We start from the raw sequence: 16298 nt of genomic DNA, 5'->3' as shown, positions 1-16298 counted from the left end.
TCGAGGCGCCTTCTTTTCTTTTCCATCTCGGCCGCGTGTTCCGCGTCGGATGGTTCCGCCGGTCTCTTCGACGGATGGCTCGTCGCCGTGCCTCTCGGAGTCGAAGTTTTCGACGTCGAACCGGATATCGGGTCTCTGGTCGTCGTCGACAGTTTCGGGTCTTTCTCCCTCGTCGATCGATCCTTTTCGGGGACGATTTTCGACGTCTTCTGCTGATCAGCAGCTCTCGGCGCCGGGGACTCCTTCTCTGAGGATCCGCTGGGCCTGGGAGTAGTCGCGGACGCCGCCTTTTTTGGCGTCGGCGCTTTCGGGGTCTTGCCCTCGATTTTTCGAGACTCAGAGTCTCTCGGGTTCTTGGGGGCCGAAGAGTCTCCTACCTTGTCAGAAGTCTTCGTGTAATCGGTCTCTACGACCGTGTAGCAGTCGTCTTCGGCGGCAGCGTTGTCTTCTTCCTCGGAGGACATCCCCAGCTCGTAGAGCGACGGGGTCGGGGCCTTCCCCTACAGGGTGGCGTGTGCTACCCTCTGCCTCTCTCTCACACGAAGGGTCTTCGGGGTGAAGGCGGAACAGGCGTTGCAGTCTCCGCTTTCGTGGTCCACCGGTAGGCAAAGGTTGCATACCGGGTGCTGGTCTTTCTGCGCGTACTTGTGGTGGCAGTTCCGGCAGAACTTGAACGGCGTGTTGTCCATCCTCGAGCGTCCAGGGCCTCTCTGGTCGCGTGTTCGTCGACGGTCGTCGAAGATCTGGATGGAAAACGCCTTATCTTTGCTTGTCTTTCGTCGGTGAAGTCCCCTGGAGTCTTCAGATGACTTCTCCTCGTCTTTTCTGTATTTTCTTTCTTCTTTCTCCAAAAATGTCTGGAGCCCAAACGGGAACGATCCAGACCCGACCGCGGAAAAAAAGAATCTGAAGATGGCGCCCAAGAGTGGGAGCTTCCGCAGGAAGCATGCCGACGTCACCGGAAATACACCCAAAGGGGGTGTGACGCCGACGCCCACCTGGGCAAAGAGGAAAAAAAAAAAAAAACAAAGAAAAGACTACGAATCCGGACCCAACCACAAGACCGCGGAATAATGCACAGCATAGTGAATCCAGAAAGATTCACGCTGCAAAACTGGCGGTATTACACAATGACAAAAGAACGAAAAAGTGGGATGAACGTATCGGAGCTCTCAAATAGATCACTTTAAGTATGGATAAAGCAGGCTGCAGAAAAGGCGGGACTGCGTAGTCACAACTCGCAATGTATATTATAGGGGTTTAAGTCGGCCTCCAGGGGGCGCGGCGTATTATCAGACCTACCTAAGTTACGTGAAAGCGGGAAACCCTTCAACCCGTTAAGTGCCTACAGTGTCACAGTCTAGACACCAAAACAATTCAGCATAGAGACTGCACTGGCGAATGTGACATTTTAAATAAGTTGCACGGGTCCAAGCAATATTCGTTTGTGGTCATATGATATAGGGTGGCCTTTCACGTAGTTACAAGAACAATGAGCGTGGGGAAAGGGGAGAGAACGGACATCCAGCACAAAAGGGCGAAGCTCATTCGCCCGCAGTGTGTGCAGCAAAGCAATAGCTTCGGCAACACTGAGTTTACTTAACCGCCAATTCCATGTGGATTTAGCTGCACTGTCGGTATAAACACAACACCCTCCCGCGAGGACGGGTTTAAACGCGTGGTTCAGAAGGAATCCTTGGCAACAAAGCGCCGTCTCGCCACAGTGTAGCAGAGAGGGAATCGGACGAGAGCAGAGCAAACCAACAAGCGCGGCGAGGAGCGCACCAGCTGGGCAGCTGCACACAGGCAAAAGGCTTTAAGTAAAGGCGAACGTTAGGCTAGCCAAGAACCAAGGCGGAAAAAACACGCGGCCTTCTGCAATGTGCAGTAAAAGGTTCAACTGCGCTGGGTTGGTTAGCACGTCCTCTGGGTGTTTAGATGGAAACAGCGGTCCAAAAAACGATGCATTTATTTGGGACAGTTATCCCCAGCAGCAACGACCAAAGGTGTGTGGATGATCACCCTTTTGAACGCCAGGATAACCATATGCACACAGGCAGCCATGCAGGCCTAGGATGCAATCTGTTATTTAAAGCCTCAATTCCCTCTCGCCCTCATCGTGGAGACTTTACTATGTGCTACTCCCCGGAACCCACAACAGCACCCTGGGAACATATACACTCTCACTATCAGGCGCTCACCTTGGGCCTGCCCCGGGCCGGCGTGGCCTCCCTCTCCTCGTCGCTGGAGAAGTCGCAGCTCTTGCCTTTGTTGCGCACCGTTAGGTGCTTGCGGTAGAGCTGCACATACACGTCCTTGCGCTGGTCCCCGGCCGGCAGCGCCACGCTGTTGGCCAGCAGCTCACTCTTAAGCTTGTCTTTGGTCAGCACAGACGGGTCCTCCAGGAACTCTGTCATCCTGCACCAGCTCCCTGGTTCTTGCCTGGCTGGCCCTGATGAGTCCAGAAGCGGCTCCCGTGCTCTGAGCTGCAGCGGGTGGAGGGGGCGGAGGAGTCAGGCATAAGCTAAGCCAGACAAATGGAGCCCGCTCTCACACTATCGAGGAGGGTAAAAGCTCACCCCGCAGCAAAGTGCGTTACAATTGGTCGACAGTGGTATGAAGCGAGGCACTTATTGGCTGCCCCCTCCAAGACACCATAACCAGGCTCGTAGCTCTGTAACAGAAACCTTCAGTCGCACAAGCAAAACGGCAGGAAAATGCCCTGTTTGAATCGAGCGGTAGGGAGGGTGTGGGTGGAGCGGCCTGACTCCATCCTCGGCACTCCCCGCTTCGTAGCGTCTGCTTATTATTGTGCTGCCTAATAGCATTAGAGCCCATACTATTCATGAAACAAACAAATCCATCCAGTTATAATAGCCCTATCAGAAATTTAGTGTATGTGGCATCCTATAAATTAGGTTGTCTCGTATTTAGGGTCGCAACATTTCAAAGACAAGATAAACGCAAAATGGCAGCCACAACTCCGAAAATTTTGAATTCGGGGGCGTGTTTTTGGCGTTCTGAGTGACGGATGACGTCAGTCGAAAGAACGCAAAAAAACACACCCCCGAATCCGAAAGAGACGGGGCTTGAACTGAGTGATGCCCCTCTCATCCAATGGCTGGCCTCCGTTTAGGGAGCCAGCCAATGGAAGAGAGAGACGGGTTCAAGCCCCTTACTCCAAATCATTAAATCTCCCACCGGAGAATGCGCAAGCGCAGCCTTCGGTCCTAGACCTAAAAGATGGGGAAACTACCAGCCCCAGAAAACTATTTATCTAAATTAAGTCAACAGGGTTAAAAAAAATCTGTTCGCCTACATAATTTAGTTAATCCCGTTTGCAGTTGTACCGCGCATGTGAAGAAAGGGGCACATGAAATGGGTTGAGTTCATTTTTTTTTTCTAGTATCCTTCTAATGCTAATGTATGAAACGTCACCAGATTGGTGTGTTGGGGGTGTACGAGGTGGGTGGACCACGAGGTGAGTGCCACAAGATTGATTACACCATTCTGCAAATGCAACTGTTGTCGCACATACATGGCAAAGTACTACTCACTTTCCAGTGTAGAAAATATTCGGTGTTAAAAGATCAAATGTGGGGGGGTAAAATGTATTTTAAATATAAACTTAATAATCGCAATAAAAAAGGCTCACTAAAGGTCTGCTAAAGAAAACGAAAAAAGTCAAAGTATTGGATACCGTTTCTAAAACATGAATCATTCGCATTTTAACACAATGGTTCCAATGTGTCCGTGTGAGGTATATAAAGACTCCAGGCTGCAACATATCAGCAGAATATCTCTACCACACGTTATGCCTCACCAACTGCACTGAACAAAAAAAAAAGTGTGCGCACTGAACCATGCAGATAACGGAGTAGACACGTCAGTCTGCCCACAACAACGACAGTCATTACACAATCACCGTGCTCGACACGGCATTGCTTCCACGGCTCACCAGAAGATGGCGCTGGGCGTTGCACAACACACACGCACCACGTGATCCAGTCTCCTGTCTGAACAGACACTCGCAGCCCTCGACCAGTGTTTGCAGGGAACAGCTCGCGCGCGTCGCTGTCGGAAGCAGTCACGCACGCGCAGTCAGGGCCAGGCCACAGCGACGAGGCTCTCGCGTCACAGGCGCACCAGCCACGAGCGCAGGCCTCTGTACAACTGGCAGCTGATCAAGTGAAGCCCGCTGATTCAATATATTTTAGCTGCGGGCATTCCTGCAGGCTCTCCATGTTGAAGCTAAGTGAAGCTTCGCCGGGGAGGCAGAGGCAATCTCCGATGAGGATGTGCACTATCGACAACAAAGCCGGCATCTGCACGGAGAGGAAGCTGCTTTGAGCAAACATCAATAAGGTCACTTAAAGCCAGATTTGCATTGCTCGGGCTCAAGCGGCTGACGGGAGCCTTTTATCCTCTTCATTCTTCAACCCTTCCCTTGTATGTCTCGTGTAGACTTTAAATACAGATTTAGTTCAGATTAAACGCCTACCACTGTACATTGGAGCTTGCAGTTTAAACGCTTAAGACCCAAAGCAAGAGCCTGACAAAGCATTAGGGAACCCGAGTGTCATACAATACACACGTTTCAAAGAAGCCGTGAGCTTGGGGGCTGTGGAGGGGTGTGGCAGGAGGCATTCAAACAAATAAAAGGTGTGATGTAACAATGCTCAATCACGTTATTGTAAATGACTCAAGAATGTGCGTTTATGATTTTCAAATGACTTCTAAATCGTTAGACTAACGACTTGCCATAACGCATGGATTCAGGTTTTAAACATTTTAAAAACTCCATTGCACCACTCCAGTGAAAATGCATTTATGAATGTTGTATGACGGAACCACAAGCAATTACCACGCATGCCTTTACAACGACCGCAACACTACTACGCAAGACATTACCACGCAAGTCTTTACCATGCATATACAACAAATTTTTGTTGTAAAAGCATGTATCGTAAAGGCATATGCATGGTAAAAATTAAACAAGTATAACTATATATATATGTTGCTGCCGGCAGTGACATGGCTTTGACTGCACTTACATCTCTCTGTAGGAGCGTTCGTAGCGCTTTGAGGGCCAACGGTAGAAGAAGGTTTAGTACAACTCTGCACCGATGAGAAGAAAAAAACCCTGCTTAATACACTTTTTCTGCTCCTGTAACACGGACTTAATTGCCTCTTTATGAGTCAGAAAACAAGCCCAACGAATCCTATTTAGTGATTTGTTTGAAAAGAGGGCTTCAGGGAAGTGCCGTGCATGGAAAGAGAACCGGGGAAGTGTGCTGCAGCTGCCGCTTTATCTGGCTCACCCTCGGGCCTGGTGGTCTGTGGGGTTCTATCAGCCCACTCCAGCACAGTGAACTCCCTTCTTCCGACCCTCACCACGGCCCCATGGCGGCAGCTGCAGTCTCAGGCTCAAGAAGTGACAACACGCCTTGGAATGCTTTTATCTAGCATTCAACGAGGAAAACGTCTCCACAACAACTGGCTGTTGAGCGGATTCAACCCGGCATACACAAACACCATCTCAACATCATTTACATATGAAAGCTTGCGGTGCAGGGCACATTCCTGGGCCCAAAACGGTCACCCCCTTCATATTTCATTTTTGAATCCAAGGACTGCCCAAAAAAGCTCTAAAAGCTAGACATTTACACGTAACCGGGATTGCCACTGTTACTAAAGTAACCTTGCTCTCCTCAATTCTGAATTGCCAAAGTACAACACATCGAGCGGAAAAGGGACTCTTGTAAAATATCCCTTAATGTTCATGAGTGAGTAGGGGGATAATTTATATAAAATGGAACGGACGGAGAGAAGTTTCTTGGAGGCGAGAAATACATCTATAACTCTGTAAAGGGGGGCTCTTTCCATTGCAGCAAGGCTGGCAGGATGCCCAGAAGACCCGTGATTTGTGTGAGAGCTACCATTCAACGAACTGACTGTTGAGAGAAATACGAGTTCAATCGTATCGGGTTGCGGATGAACACTCGCACATGCCAGTATTGTAATATGGAAGCTTATTCCTCATCCCTACATCGGTCTGTCCCCTTCTCGTCCAGACGCAACTGGCGTTTCACAAAACAAATGACGGAACACATTCTAAACTGACAATCAGAGCGCTTGCACACACTACTTTAGACGCACAATAATTTTACAATCAAACCATCAAATCTACAAATGGTTTAGGACTACTTGTGAGGAGGAACTCTCGGTCCCTGTGTAGAACCACCGAGTTAATCACATTCAGTGCAGTATCACACTTTCAAGGACCACTGGCTGTATAGTGCCAGTTGCTCCAATCACTATTGCCCACAGGAGCAAAGCAAGCGTGGAATATGTGGGAGAGCAAGAATCTACAATAGACACCCAGTGATAATAGGGGTGCTGTGTTAAAAAAGCACCTTTAAGCATAGACTGAAACAACATGGCTGATGCTTTTACAGCGACACATTTGGATATCCCATCTATACCCTGCCTGTTTCTGGACAAGAGTTACATTTCCCCACTCATATCCTCTTATATACTTATTGAGAAGATGAGCACAAATAATCACAGGAAAGTGAAGAGTATGTTCATGTCCGACCAAAAAAGAACCCAGACTAATCCCTAAACTAATTTGCTACCACTTTACATTGATTCAAATCATTATTTCAGCAGTCTGCCATAAAAGCACAATTAAAATAGATAAAAAAATCTTTAACAATATGCATTAAAACAAATATATTTAAAACACTTAATAGAATTGATTTCAATCTTGTTACTGCAAAATATATCACATGTGTAATCAATGCACACTAACAGCCTTTAACAAGTAATAAGCTAAGTGTTACAGAGGGTGCAGTTCAAGAAGAGCCTTGTGCCTCAGGAGTATCGGAGGGGATGGGTTGCAGGCTTGCGTTTTGCCTAATACTCCACACAAACATCAGATGATTATACAGCAAAAACAAAACTGTGCCTCATCAGATTTTAGAATATAAAGGGCCTCTCTACATGTTTCCTGACACCTATGTTGCGACAAGCAGGAACTACCCATTTTCTCCTTCTGTTCAGGTAGGCTGGACAAAATATCAAAACGGGCTCTTCTGTTTCCTTAATGGTTCCACAGAAGGGACACGCACGCCTGGCTTGTTCAGGAGTGCTAGCCCATTTAGCAGTTGTTCGACCCAGCGGATTCAGACTGTCTGGGACGCATTGAAGCCAGGCATAATCCACTATTCTAGATAAGATGTGTACGATTGTCCGATAGCCTGTGCTTAACTTTGGGTAGCCTGGCCTTGAGCAGTCAAGCTTCTCCTGAGGGTAAAAATGTAAAGTATTGGCACAACCCCACCCTCACAACACATTGCTTACTCTACAAATAGACTCCACACTGCATGTATGAAACACTGGTCTTTGTATTACACATACATTGAAATCAAAATGATATACCCATTAAATATATACTTCACAGTTTTATGCAATTGCCAAACTTTCCCGTTGGCAGCAGAACAGCATGAAAATACATGCCCTATTCAGAAGCATTCAGTTGCAATGGTCAAGAAAGCACATGTCTGACTACGACTTGTGACCCAGCACCTCAGTCACTCAACTACACCAGCAAACGATGCAGTTTGCCCCTGCCGGCAATGCAGTAATTAGATTGTCAAAATCACCTAAAGCAGAAAAAAACAGCTACTTAGTTTCATCCATCCAGATTAGACCTTTAAGCACCCAGCGACACCCGCACAAGTGCAGGATTGCTATCTCTAACCGGTAGGCTAAAAGTTGTGACACTGGAAGCTGGCATGCTTCCAAGTCTAATTTTTTTCCCTCAAGCAGAGGTGCGAGCTGCCATAACTCCCTGCAGCCAGACATAGAAGCACAAGGCACAACGGAACCCCTTAGGCCCATTACGATGTTCTCCACAACAAAGTACATTGTGGCGGGGTCTGAGGAGAAGGAGCCAGTGACCTCAGACGGAGGCCGCAATGTCAGGCACTGTTGATTTCCCAATCTGGAGGTCAAACACAGTCTTAACTCCCAGCTCAGTTCCCAAACACCCCTCGAACACCACAAGCTCCCAAGTGCAAGCTAGCACAGGCTCCTGCCCTTTGGAATGCAGGTGCCAATTCCACCCCCACGTAACCGTCCCAGGTAGGCCCCTCAGAGTCAGAGGTCTGAAGTTTCCCTTGAGCCTCTACTATATGTCCTAACAGGAATACACAGATGTAGCTGTCTCCCCAGCACCCGATTGTGAATTGGAACAGGCTGACAGACACACACAGAGCCACGTGCATCAAAATTCCCACTTGCCCCAAAGTGACATTTCCACCTAAGTAATGTCGAATCCACTCGCACTGCTGGAGAAGATCTCCCTAAAAAACTCCTCAATATCAAACACTATACTACTACTATTCTGCACAAAGGAAATACTGCTCAATAGCCCTTCCCAAGATTTCTCCATGCTAATCCAATTCAAGAAGCAGGCCCCATCATACCGAACTCACCATCCAGTGTCATTCACGACCCCTTGCATGTAACGTACATGCCAGTCAAAGTAAAATTTATGTAGATCGTAGGTACTTGCACATAAAAACTTATCCCTCTATATAAATATTCTAAAATCATTACAAATTCATCAACAGACGCATTATTGGTCCGATTTTGCATGTTTCCTTACACAATACCAAATGGGAGAGTTTGCCGTGCACTCCTCTTTTTATTCCATATACTCGTTTTTCAACATTGATTCATCACTTAATGATTGCGCCACGGGGTACGTGTTCTGTCCCTGGTTCACGTTAGGTTGTATGACAATTCAAGAATGGAGTGGAACGCCACTCCAGTCCCGGCGCACAGCGTCTGACGTATTCAGTAACTGATTAACCTCTTTCAGTAGTTACAACGCATACTTCCAAATTCTTCATCATCAAGTTTTTATTTTTCCATTTTCTTTTCACACGTATTATGCTCCAGTGTTTAATAACTTCTCTCAACACGGATATGCTCTAGGCCTTTTTTCCGTGCACGTTATACACAATACTACATATACAAGTGATAGACCATATAAATAAATATTTTAAGAGCAATACAATTCCCATTATAAAATATATTTTTCAAAGGTATATATCAAATAAAAGCTATACAAGATCCATCATAGCTTCCATCATAACTTTTAACTGTCTATTTCATTTTTCCATAAAAAAATCTTTTTACAGACTTCATATACTTCATAACGGCTATTGCAATTTCAAGGTTTGGCATATTTGTAAGAAGTTCAATAGCTTGTGCATGCAATTCGGTATCATTTTAAAAAGATGGGGCATAAAAACGGTTTCCGCAGAGCTAACAATTTTAAGTAGTCCATTAAGATGTGTAAATTACGGCCTTTTGTGCCCAACCTACATGTGCATTCACCATCAGGTTACATCAATTCTGTTTCTATTCTCCCATTAGTCATACCAGGATTAATGCCCATTATCAATCTTGGTACTTCTGATCTGAGTCATTGATTAGGTAATATATCCAGCTAGGGGTACCAGATTTTTCACCCAACTATTTATCATGAATTTCATAGAGTCTCTCAGATACTCCATGTCTTTCATTTTAGACATTTCCTTCACTAGAGTTCACTCTGTTACTTCTATTTGTAGATTCTGCTGATTAATTACCATATTTAGGTTTTCATAGACAATATACAATTTCTCTCTGACTTCTTCGGCCCATTTTAGGTCACTATGCGGAGTCTCGTTCTTACACTATTGTGGCACTTTTGCGGTCTTTTGGTACACACAAGACCAAGGACCAAACCGGCTGCAGCAACAGGTACACTGTGGGATTTACCGGCAATTCAGTGACACTATCCTTGTGGCTCTTAGGCTGCTTGCCCCCAAACACAGACCACTAAAGTTGTTGACATAGGCACAGACCGGCCTTGGGTTCAGCGTAAGTTTACTAACTAATAGCGAGAAGCTAATCTATATGATTACTTGCCCTTGTGCCTTAAAATGTGGCCATGACTACCCACAAAGTGAAATTGTGAATTCTAGAGCACAAGAGTACAGTTAGATGCAGGAAAAAATCTACGAGACTAACAAGTTATTTTTTAGAGATGAAACAGTCCTGAAGATTTAAAATGGACCGTTCTGGAACAACCATTGATTCCGGGACACATCACAGATGTGTCAAGATTTTTACTGATAAAAGAACAAAAATGGGTGTTCAGGCTACAGAGCGACATAAGTGGGTTGAATGATGCCATACCCTGGACAATATTACGAGTGGCATCCCTTTGAGAGTCATTTGTTAACACCAGTATCAACCCATGACTAGCTGAGTATCATGCGATAGGACGTGCATCAACATTTATATCCAGGGTAGTTCGATGGAAGAGGCTGGCTAAATAATTATGACTTACATTGGCATTTGTGATTTGAGGCCGAAGTATATCTCCGTATGCAAGTGGTGTTTTGCCGAGTGATAGGGTGAACATCAAGAGGAGTTTTTAAGATAGCTTATGAACGTTATTCCTAGATTGATTACGTGGCTAGGCAGATCGACCACATTATGTGTTGGTCCTGCATTATTTAACATCAAGCAGAATGCACATGACCAATAATTATTTCTGGCAAGTTGATCGGCTTTGTTCATATACTGTGCCGGAAGTCATATTACACGTAATGCGCGTATGTTGCGGCGCAAGATGAAGCATGAAATGTGGGTAGGCACATATACATTTCCCAGACAGTGGTTAATACGTGCCAGAGTAACTATAATGGAACTGAGTGAATTCCGAAATGTTTATAGCCGAGCAAAACATTAGTGCGAGAGTTAACTACATTTCCCAAGTTTCCACTAACGCTGCGGATCACGAGTTAGACGCAATTAACGCGTTCCTGAGGGGATGTGTCATGAAGCGCTATACAGGAAATCCTATGAAAGATGGCGCCGGACCTACGCGGTTACCTCCCCGACTGCTCGTGGAACCGCCAGAGGTACCGACGGACAGGTAGGCAGCCACGAGTGTGTATGTGAGAGTTCTATGTGAGAGTTCTAAGTACCTGCTTACAGTTTATAGTTTGCGTATGGCCGTGGTATTGGAAAATGTTATTTCTTTCGTGTATCATTGAAAGGAAAGTGAAACCTTGGGGTATGGTATGCTCGTGAACTAGCCCCATATGTTATGCGGACGCATTAGTTATAACACCACGACTTTGCCTATTAAGAACGGGTGTCTTAACAGTTGTGAATTTAAAAACCGCTCTTTTGTTAAAGATGTAGATATGCTACCAGTACATCTCAGGGAAGCAGAACAGGAAGCAAAATCCAGCATATCTTTGCCTACTATCGCAAATGTATTAGTGTCGATCCAAAAAGGGCTATATGAATACAGAAAATATCAGGATTTGGTGTCATTTTGAAAGACGCGGACGCCACAGTTGGTTGGAGGTTGTAGCTCCGACAGTGGTACTGATATTGTTCACTTGGTAGATTTCACAGTGAGAAGGCGCACATGTATGGGAGAAAGGTGTCAGATCCATTGTGATTTTTCACACTTTGTGGTTTTTTCTTTCTTCTTTTCTCCTTTTTATAGAGCGGTGCCTCCTATATCCTGAGCCGTGGCCAGGTGAGGCGAGGTCTTATCCTCCTAATAGACGGGTAAGCGAAAATTGTACATAATAAGGCTGTATTGTGGATGGGCACATAAGAATGGTTTGGTCCTAGTGTAAAATCACATCTGGAGCGGGTGTTATTTGGATCCTTCTGGCATAATTTGAATATATTTTTTATAACGTTTGTATTACAGAAATCGTTATTTTGGAGGAATGGTTATCCTTAACTGCAGGATAAGAGGTTTTATTGGTTCCATCTCTTTACATTGAACATGTTTTTTTGTTTATGCCAATTCTTTTTTCACACACACATTACACTCACTTGCAGTAGCAATATTATTGGTCCTGACGAAGGCATAGGATGATCTATCAGCATTGCTGAAACATGTTGACCCCATTCATCTAGACAGTTATAAATTCTAGGCTGTCTTTTTGCACTGCTTTTAAGTTTGATTGTTGGCTAGCGTGAGTAAATAATTTGGCTTCCTAATATACTCACCCGCATTCACTTGTCACCGTACTGCAATCTAAGATTCTCACATAATCCATCTGTCACATCGAGAAGTCAAACTAGCGTGTGTGTTGAATGAGTTTGCAAACATCTGCTAGCTACCGCATTCTTAGTGAAGGGGTAGTCCTGAGTTCTACTGAAGTGAGCTTAAGATTTTTTTTTTCTTGTTGTTCCTTTCAGATAGATGAATTAGAGTGATACATTTGCGAGCTCCAATTGTGTTATTTTTTTCTAGACCTGTGGATATTTGTGTTACGTTACTTTCATGGCTTCTCCTGTACCCAATCTTTTCCAAAATCTTATTAGGGTCACTTGCGCCTGTACATTTCATTAAGTCTTACCCAGCTCTGATCTAATTGCCTGGATCATAGATGAGCCCGGTAATTACATTAGGGTTTTATGCATTTCCCTTCCTCAATACCCCAACTGCTTTTACCACTTAAGCAGAGGACTTGTGCTCCATATTGTAGTTGGAAAGTATAGCGTTATAGGCCCTTATCAGTGGTCTGTGGGACAGAACCCCATAAATGCGGAAACAATTATTCAGCCCACACACCAATTTATGGGATTTGGCTTTCTGGGCCTCCAGATGAGTGTACAACTTTAGAGACTTACCAAACCAGACACCAAGGTATTCATACTCATTCACAATTTCCAGTCCGGTGGGCCCAGGTACCAATTATACCTCTGGTCTCTTTTCAAAAGACAGGATTTTGGTTTATCCATATTTACAGCTAAATGCTTTGCTGCAAATATTCCCTTAATGCATTTAACTTCCTCTATAGGCCCATCTGTCTGGTCAAGGATTACTAAGTCATCGGCATACAGTAAACAGGATAGTGGTTTCCCATTAATTTTCGGACTAGCACTTCTATCTAACACCAAGACAGTTGGCAGATCTGCTATGAAAATGGCAAAAAGTAGGGGGGCTAATACACAGCCCAGTCTTAGGCCATTATTAATAGCTATTTTTGGTGTCATAGCCCCCACCGTATCCTTAACTTGGGCCCAGTTCTGACTAGAACTCCTGAATTACAGCCAGGAGCCCTTCTGCGATATACTTTTTCCAAGGTCTCCCAAAGACATGTCCTATCAAGCAGGTCAAATACCATGCAGAAGTCTACAAAGCAGCAATACAAATTCCCTCACTGCTCCACAGACTTCGGCGCCCCCGCCCATGGGGCGAAACAGTGGTCAATCGTAGTGTGTCCCTTCTTAAAGCCTCCTTGTTCCACCGGCACGATCGAACACTGTTCCACTCAATCCTTCAATCTACCCAGGATTATTTTGTCAAAAACGTTCTCTACGACATGCAACAGATTAATCAATCTGTAATCCTTCAGGGCTTTCCTATCTCCCTTCTTATGTATTGGTCTAAATTACTGCTCCCCTCACAATATTTGGGGATTTGACCAGAGTCTAATACGGCTACGAATATATAGGATAGGAACTCAGTCCACCAGTTTAGCAGAGTCTTTATTATGATTTGCGGGGAGGTTGTCGGGTCCTGATGCACAGGTTAATGTTAACCTTCTTATAATATCCTTTACTTTTTCTACTGTAAAGAGCATTTTTAAATCTTCGACAACCCCTCCCCAGTGTGTTTTTGTGCTTACTAAGGACGCTACACTTGACCCATACAGTTCGCCTAGATTCTCTTCCCATGTTGCTTCTTCGACTACAGAGCTCAAAGCCCCGGGCGTCTGTACAGAGGCTTCCTGTTTCAGCCTCCAAAACTTCCGTACATTTTTTGCTTAGATTATTTCCAGCAGGTTTCCCAACATTTCTCTTTTAAGATCCTCTTCTGGTTCCAAACTAGCGTTTTATATTCCTTTCTCAGTTTAATCAGGTATAACAGTCTGCCCTGGTCATACCTTATTCTTAGGCTTCTCTCTTCTCTCCTTATTAAACTTTTCTTATTCATACATTCCAGATTAAACCACCTTGATTGTCCTCCTTGTGTTGACTGCTTGTCAATAGGGCAAACTTTCTTACTTTTTAGTTCTATTCTGAGGCATTGTACAACATGTTGTATTGTTTCTTCAAACCAGGCCACAGTTTTGTCCCTTGCGATTTCCATATTTAATTTCTGTTGGAAGCTAGCCAGTTTCTCTACATATTCATCTGTTAATCGTGTTCTCAGGGGTTTAAGGTACTCCATTTTTTTGGGGGGGAAGTACCATTTCACAGTGGCTTATTGACCCCCTAGATAATTCAAAGTACAGGGCATTATGATCACTGCCTTCACTTTGGGTTACACAGAACCCTTTTACTGTTGTGAAATTACATGAGCACATGCCCTACTTCTTCCAGACAGCACACCCTGTCCTAAGGGAGAACATCGATACAGCAAGAGGCATGCAGAACCATGGCACATAGCTTTTTAAATGTCGAGTAGTGTATCAATAACCTGCACAAACAGGCCCCATCAGGCCAAACCTTTGGCATGTTCGATGAGCTACCTCCATGGATGGCACAACCAGTACTGCAGGCCCAGGGAGGTGCATTAGAGTTACATGCCCTAGGTATATGTCTTACTCTTAGTCAAGGGACTTACAACTACCTTAAATCAGTCAATCATGTAAATACCAATCACCAGTAGGTATATGACAAGCACAGCTCTTTGGCACTGAATTGCAGTGTCAAACAAGCTCAAAGTCCAATGCCAGCAAAACAAGGTCCAAACATGAGGCTGGCAGACAACGCCGAAAGAGGTCAGATTTAACACTAGTGAAATGGTCAAGTAGTAATATACTGTACAGAAATGGAAGCTACCGCTTCCTGGCTAATGGAGGCTCGATCTCATCAAGGAACTGCTTCAATTTAAATTTTATATAAAACGGAAGGAGTCAGTCATGGTGCCAAAAGTGGGTTGAGCCTATAACAGACACATTTTGTACCATCTAATTCATTTTGTACCATCTAATTAAGATTAATTGATTATGGCAGTTGCCTGCGGATCGCCCACAAGTTCCCACAACCCATCTTTCCCAGGGTCCCTCTTGTATACTTGACCCAGGGTATATTTCCTGAACCAGAGATGCCTACGACTTCCTGTAACCCCTCACGATAGGAGTGGAGCTCAGGTGAGGCCCAGATACGTCTCCAGTACAGGATTGATCTCATTCCCACCCCTCAGATTGGCATGAGCCCCATATCAGGCCCAAGGGGAAGCAGAGTTTTACTGATTGTTAATTCCATCAGTTGGGGTAGAAATCTGTTTTCCACAATTAATTTGGCCATATCTTTGTGACCTCAGAGCTCCATATCACAGAGGGTTGCTCCGTGAGCCTGCTGTTTGTATCTTTGCATCACTGGTGAGACTGGGCGAATCCTCCTTGTTCTCTAGCCAGCCCCCAATGTGTTTGCGCTACTAAGTCTGCACTTTTCAATGTGGTATCACCAGTCTAACTGTCCTGTCAGTGACAGCCCAAGGTATTTTAAAGTGTGTACACATTCCAGGGGGCCCCTATGAGCTTGTGGTTGGATCTAGTAAAGTGGCAGGGGTTTAGGACAACATATTTAGTTTTTGCCACATTGATTACTAGGCCCCTCGGACTACAAAAGTTCTCGAAACAGAAGATTATTTTGAAGCCCCAAAGTGGGTTTGGTTAGTAGAAGTATATTGTCGGCAAATATTAAGGCAGGAGCCTTAATGCTATCCTAACATGGAGCATCAGCAAAACAGTGACTCAAATAGAAAATTAGGTTAACAGAGCGTGAAGAGTGTTCAGGTGTGGACACAGCCCTGCCTTACCCCTCTATTTACAGGGAATGGGTCAGTCATCAAGCCCAGTTGTCCACATCGGACCTGGTCACGTTGTGATCGTGTAGCCTTAATATACTGGCCAGAAGATCACTGGGAACATCCATCTCTGCCAGGGCCTGCCAAAGCGTAGACCTGAGAATCAGGTAAAACAGGTCCACAAATGCAACATACCGCCAACCACCTCCCACAACCACCATTTTCCAGAATATTAATTGAAGTTGGAAGGACTGGTCCACAATACTGGTATATTCCTGGAAACCAACCTGTAATAGTATTAGACACTCACTACTGCTTATCCATTCAGTGAATTTAGTCTTCCAGCTTTCTAGAAAAACAAGCTTTGGCAAAGCAGACAGATCTTTCCTGCCTTAGCAAGCATGCACATTTGCAAACTTCTGCAATACAAAATGAA

The 16298-nt window shown here is 45.0% G+C and overlaps 2 protein-coding genes across 12 annotated transcripts in view; one reads left to right on the top strand and one right to left on the bottom strand.

Moving 5' to 3' along the window:
* The window catches only part of LOC144763238 (uncharacterized), an 853666-nt gene that overhangs the window by 442538 nt on the left and 394830 nt on the right, over positions 1–16298 (top strand). The window contains exon 5 of the transcript XR_013596197.1: positions 11588–11652. The gene's annotated coding sequence lies outside the window, so the exon portion shown is untranslated. The remainder of the gene's footprint in view (positions 1–11587; positions 11653–16298) is intronic.
* Positions 1–16298, bottom strand: part of QKI (QKI, KH domain containing RNA binding) — a 284910-nt gene that overhangs the window by 26470 nt on the left and 242142 nt on the right. The gene's annotated exons all lie outside the window — the stretch shown is intronic.

The sequence above is a fragment of the Lissotriton helveticus genome, chromosome 6, assembly GCF_964261635.1.
Source record: "Lissotriton helveticus chromosome 6, aLisHel1.1, whole genome shotgun sequence".
Lineage (NCBI taxonomy): Eukaryota > Metazoa > Chordata > Amphibia > Caudata > Salamandridae > Lissotriton > Lissotriton helveticus.
This window is presented reverse-complemented; position numbering and strand designations above follow the sequence as displayed.